The sequence below is a fragment of the Marmota marmota genome, unplaced genomic scaffold, assembly GCF_001458135.2.
Source record: "Marmota marmota marmota unplaced genomic scaffold, marMar, whole genome shotgun sequence".
Classification (NCBI taxonomy): domain Eukaryota; kingdom Metazoa; phylum Chordata; class Mammalia; order Rodentia; family Sciuridae; genus Marmota; species Marmota marmota.
The window spans coordinates 268,343-275,515 of NW_026005251.1; positions in this window are offsets into that span (position 1 = coordinate 268,343).

Below are 7,173 nucleotides of genomic sequence, written 5' to 3' on the forward strand. Positions count from 1 at the left end.
TACCACTAGCCCTGGCCCTAATCCTAATCCGAAATCTAGCCTTAACTCTAGCTCTAGACATAAACAAAGACCTACCTCTAGCTGTAACAATAACCCTTAACTTAACACAAAGACTAACCCTACCCTAAACATAAACCTAACTCTAACTCTAACCTGAAAACTGACCCTGCATTTATCACTAAGCTATCTCTAAACCTGACCGTTATTGAAAAACTAAACCTAACACTTGACTTAGCAATAACCCTAACCCTAAAACTAGCCCTAATGATAATCCTAACTCTTACTTACCTGTAGCACTAACCCTACACCTTAACCTAACACAAAACCTAGAGCACATGCTTTGCCTAAACCTAGCCCTAAGCATAACCCTAATCCTAACCTTAGCCTTGATCCTAACCCTAACCCTAGCCTTAGTCTTAACCTTACTCAAAGCCTAACACTTACCCTTAATATAAACTTAGACCTATCCGTAAATCTAACGTCAAAACTAACCCTAACCCTAAACTTAAGCCTATCTCTTCCCCAAAATAGCTCTAAACATAAACATTACCCTAAACGTAAACCTAACCCTATTGATAACCCTAGCCGTAACCCTAAACCTACCCCTACCTTAACGGAAAAAATAACCCTACAACTAACCCTAAACCTACCACTCGCCATAGCCCTAAACCTAGCTCAAACTGCAACCCATAAAATAAACATAAAAATAACTATAGTCTTCACACTAACACTAAAACTAATTCTAACCCTAACTCTAAACTTAAACCTACATCTAAACATATCCATTACCCTAACCCTTACCCTAACACTAATGATAAGCCTACAGCTAACCACAACCATAATCCTAAACCTACCATAATCCTATCACTAAACCTAACACAGAACCTAATGCTTGACCTAGCATTAGCCCTAACTCTAGCTCAAACCCTAACCCTTAACCTAAACACAACCCTAGGCCAAACCCTAACCCTCATCCTAGACCTAATCCTAACTGTAACCATAGCCCAAACCCTAGCTCAAACTCTATCCATTTCCCTAAACATAACCCTAAACCTAATACTACACCTAGTCATAACCCTAACACTAACTCTGTCCCTAGCCCTGATTCTCACCCAAAGCCTCAACCAACACCTAACCCTTACTCAATCCCTGACTCTTACCCTTAAACTAATCCTAGCTTAAACCCAAAACCTAACCCAAACCATAAACCTAGCCCTAATCCTAAACTTAACCCTAGCCTTAACCCTAGCTGTAACCCCACCCATTATCCTAACTCTAACCATAAACCTCATGGTAACCCTAGCCCTAGCCCTAAACCTACTCTAACCCTAAACTAATACCTAACTCTAGACCTAACCATAAAACTAACCCTTACCATAGTCCTAACCCTAGCTCAAACCCTAAGAGTTACGCTAAACCTAACAGCAACCCTAGTGCTAAACCTAAACCTAACCCTTAATCAACATCTAACCCTGTCCACTACCCTTACACTAATGATAACCCTAGACCTAACCCTAATAATAACCCTAATCCTAGACCTAACTCTAAACCTAACCCTAGCCTTAGCACTAACCCTAGCTCAAACCCTAACCTATACCCTAAACCTAACCCTAGCCTAAACCCTAACACTAACCCTAACTCTATACCTGATCCTAAACATAATCCTAGCCCTAACCCTATCCTTTACTCTAATGATAACCAGAAACCTAATGCAAACCCTAGGCCTAACTCTAAACCTATCAATTACCCTAAAACTAAACTGAACCATAAAAGTAACCTGAAGTCTAAACCTAACCCTATTTATTACTCTAACCCTAACACTAAATCTAAAGCTAATTTGAGCCCTAACACCAAACCTCAACTGAATCCAAATCCAAAACTTGACTCTGACCCTTATAATACCCCTAGGTCTAAACCTGAACTTTACCTTAAACCTAACTCTGACAATAGACCTAGCCATAAACCTTACCCTACAACTATCCCTAACCATAACCCTAGACCTGATATCAGTGCTAGCCCTAATTCTTGCTATAACCCTATCACAAATGCAAGTCTTCATACTACCCTAAACCTAGCCTTGATCCTAACCCAAACCCTAACTCTAGGCATATCCTTAATTGTATCCTTCACCCTAGTTCTGAAACTTGCTATTACCCTGTCCTTTCCCCTAAATATAACCCTAACTCTAACCTTAGACTTAATCCTTACACTAATCCTAGACTTACCTGATCCTAGCCCTAATTTAGCCCAAACCCTAACGTTAGCATTACACCTAAGACTAACTCTAACTCTTGCCCTAGCCCTATTCCTGGATCTAACCCTATCCCTTACCATAACCCTAACACTTAACTAAATTTATCCCTAAAACTAGCCCTAGCCCTTAACCTAGATCTAACCATAACTCTAAATCTAACCCTAACCCTAAGCCTAAACCTCACACTACCACTAGACCTAACACTAACGTTAATCCTAAAACTATCCCTAACCAAGTCCTAGACCCCCCCCAAAAAATGAGCCATAGCCCTAACCCTAACCCTTATCCTAAAACAAAACATAACCCTACACCTAGCCTAATTTTAGCCTTAATTCCAGTCCTACCCTTACCCTAAAACTAACCTTGATCCTTATTGTGACCCTAACACTAACTCTAGCTCTAACACCACCCTAAGAATATACCTAAACCTAAAACTAGACATAGCTCTGACCGTAACCATAAAAGTAGCTCTAATCATAATTCTAGTCTTTACATTAACATTAGCCCTAATCCTAGCCATGCCCTAACCCAAAACCTAGCCCTAATCCAAGCACTACACCTCTTTTTAATCCTAAACCTAACCATAACCATAACCATAGCCATAAATCTAACCCTAGCCTTAATCCTAACCATAAACCTGGACCTACCCTTAGCTCTAACACTATACATTACCCTAACCATAACCCTAATCCTAATGCTAACCCTAGGATAATCCTAAACCTATCACTAACCCTAACTTTATCCATTACCCTAAATCTAACGTGAACCCTAAACAGAACCATAAACATTACCCTAACATTAACACTAAACCTAAAGCTAATGAGAGCCCTGACCCTAAACCTTAACCTAACCCAAACCTTAACCATGACTGGGACCCTAATATTTACCCTATAGCTAAACCTGACCCTAACCTTAAACCTAACCCTTACACAAGATCTAGCCATCATCCTAAACCAAAACTAAACCTAACTATAAACCTAGACCAGAAATTAAACCTAGCCCTAATCTTAGCCTTAAACCTAGCCCTAAACCCAGGCTTAATCCTCATGCTAATCCTAACCCTAACCCTAACCATATTTGGACACTCGCCCTAAACCTAGTTATAACATCATATCTTACACTAATCTTAACCCTAACCCTAGACTTAAACCTAGGCCTAGCCCTCACACTAACCATAGCACTATTTCTAGAACTAATTTAACCCTCACCCTAAGCCTACCCCTTCTCTCACCCTAGCACTAACCCTAGTTCTAAACCTATCCCTTACCGTAAACCAAAACTTATCCCTAAACATAGCCCTCACACTAGCCCACAATTTGCCCTAGGTCTAAACATAGACTTAACCCTAACTCTAAAGCAAACCCTAAACCTAAGCCTACAACTGATCCTAATTAATGTTAATTAGAAAATTAGCCCTAACCCTAGTCCTAGTTCTCAAACTAAACCGAATCATAGGCTTAAAACTAATCCTTAACCTAATCCAAACCCTAAGCTTATACCTAGCCCTAACCTAGACCTAATTAGAGTTCTAACCCTAACTCTAGAACTTACCATGACCCTGACTCAGACCTTATCACTAAGCCTAGCTCTAAACATCACTGTAACTCTAAACCTAAACTGAACACTAGACCTAGCCCTAACTCTAACCCTAAAATTAGCCCTTGTCATAATGCCAGTTCTTAAATTAGCCAAAGCCCTGTAATAACAGAAAACCTAGCCCTAATCTGAGACCTAAATCTAGCATTAAACCTAACCCTAACCTTAAGCCTAGCCCTATCCCTAACCCTAACACTAGCCCTAATTTTAGCTCTACAATTATCCCTTACCCTAAGCCAAACCCCCAACCTAGGGTTAGTCCTAATCCTAATCCTTAGCCTACCCCAAACCATAACTCTAATACTAATACTAACCCTAGCCCTCATTCTAGTTCTAACCCAAACCCAATCCCTAACCCTTATCCTGACCTTTATTCTGACCCTAACTCTAACCCTAGGTTGAAACCTGACCCTTATCCTAAACCAAACCCTAACACTAGCTCAAAATGTAACCCTATACATAAACCTAACCTAAACACTCGACCTAGATAAAAGCCTAATCCTAAATCTAGCTATATCTCTAGCACTAGCAAAAAACAAAAACCTAGCCCTAGTTCTAACAATAACCATTAACTTAACCTAAACACTAACACTACCTCTAGACATAACACTAACCCTAATTCTGGCCCCAACAATAAAGCTAACCCTAACACAAAGACCCTTCTCGTAACAAAAAAAAAAAAAAAAAAAAAACTAGCTCTAAACTTTATGCTCTCCCACAATATAGCCATAACCCTAACCCTAAACCGAACCATAGTCCTAAACCTATCTTTTACATTACCCATAGCCTTAACGCTAGCCCTAAAGCTCACACAAAACTTAGCCCTAATCCTAGCCCTAACCCTTGCCCTAAGTGTAACCTTAACCGTAACTCTCACCTTAGCCCTAACCCTAGCTCAACACTAACCCTTATCATAAACATAATTCTAGCCCTAACCCTAATCCTTATCCTAGCCCTAATCCTAACCATAACCAAGGCCAAACCCTACCTCTAACTCTATCCATTACCCTAAACATAACCTGAACCCTAATGCTAACCCTAGCCCTCAACTTACCACTAATTTTAAACCTAGACCTGACACTAACCTAACACTTGCCCTAGTCCTAACCATAGCTCAAACCCTAACACTTACCCTAAGAGTAACCCTAAGCCTAACCCTATCCCTAACCCTAACAATTCCCATAATCCTAACCATAAACCTAGCCTTACACCTCTCCATTACCATACATATAAGCCTAAACCAAATGCTAACCCTAGGCCTAACCCTAAACCTATTGCTGACACTAACCCTATCCATTACCTAAACCTAACCTGAACACTATAACTTAACTTATAAATTACTCTAACCCTAACCCTAATGCTAATTTGAGCCCTAACCCTAAACCATAACCTAAACCAAACTCAAAACAAGACACTGACTCTCATAATACACCTAGCTCTAAACCTGACCCTAACCCTAAAACTAATCCTTACACTAGACGTAGCCATAAAACTAACCCTAAGAGTATCCCTAATAATATCCCTAGACCTCACATTATCCCTCTACCTAATTCTTGCTCTAAATCTAACAGAAACCTGATCCCTCATCCTAGAACTAAACGTAGCCTTAATCTTAACCTGAAACCTAACCCTAGCCCAATTCCTAATTTAAACCCTCGCCTTAATTCTGAACCTTTGTATAACTGCATCCCTTACCCTAACCCTAATCCTAACACTATCACGAACCCTAAACCAAGCCCCAACCCTAGGCCTAACCATAACACTAACCCTAACTGTAATTCTAGCCCTATAGCTAACTGTAAACCTAACTCTAACCCTAGTCTTAAAACGAACTCTAACTCTCACCCTAGACCTATTTCTAGTACTAACCTTATTTGTTACTATACCATAACACTAGCCCTAAACTTAGCCCTAACCCTATCTCTAACCCGATATCAAAACATAACTCTAAATCTAACCCGAACCCTAAGCCTAAACCTCACCATAACCCAGCTCTAACACTATCACTAATCCTAAAACTAGCCATAACCCAAGCCCTAGACCTAAAACAAAATTGAAGCATAGCACTAACGATAATCCTAACCTAACCATAACCCTATACCTGACATTAGTCTTAGTCCTAATTCTTGTCCAAACTTAACACAAAACCTAACCATACACCTAGCCTTAATCCTGTCTCTAATTTGAGTGTTAACCCTAACCCTAAAACTAAAACTGACCCGGATTCTCCCCCTAATAATTACCCCATCTCAAATCTTCACCCTAAAGCTTAATTGAACCCTAATACTAGACCTAGCCCTAGCCCTAGTCATAAAACTAGCCCTAATTATAACCCTATATTTTTACATTAGTCATAGACCTAACCCTAGCCCTAAGCTAATCTTATACTTAACCCTAATCTGAGCCCTAACCCTATGTTTAACCCTAACCCTAACTCTAAAACTAATTTTAATCCTAACCATAACCCAAGCACTAACTCTAGCTCTAATCCTATCCATTAGCTTACATTAACTCTATTCCTATTGCTAGCCCTAGGATAACCTTAACCCTATCCATAAACCTAACTGTATCCATTAGCTTAAACCTAACCTGAAACCTATACCTAACCTCCATTACCGTAACCCTAAATCTGACCCTAAAAATAATTTGATCCCTAAACCTAAACCTCAAACTAAACAAACCCTGACCCTGATTCTAATGATACCCCTAGCTCTAAAACTCTTCCAAACCCTCATCCTAAACCTTTCCCTATACCTAGCCATAAACCTAACCCTATAACTATCCCTAACCATAACACTAGACCTGACATTAGCCAAATTCCTAATGCTAGCCCTATCCCTAACAAATATCATAGCTGTAATCCTGGCCCTAAACTAGATTTAATCCTAAACCTAATTTTAACCCTAGCCCTAACCCTAAATTAACCCTTGTCCTAGGCCAAAACCTGCTGTAACATCATACCATAACCTAACCCTAATTCTAATCCTAGCCCTATACCAAGGCCTAATCTTAATACTAACCCTAAGTCTAATGCTAGTAATAATTTATCCCTAAACATAAACCTAATCATATCCCTAACCCTAAGAAAAACTCTAACTCTTGCCATAGCCCTATCCCTAGTTCTAAACTTATCCCTTACCATAACCCAAATCCTAGCCCTAACCCTAGCCCAAACCTAGCTATAAAATTAGCCCTAGACTTAAATCAATATCTACCACTAACTCTAAATCTAAACTTAATCCTAAACCTAAGCCTCACCGTAACACTAGCCCTAAACCTAATCCTTATTTCAAAACTAGCCCTAACCCTAGCCACAGCCCTCA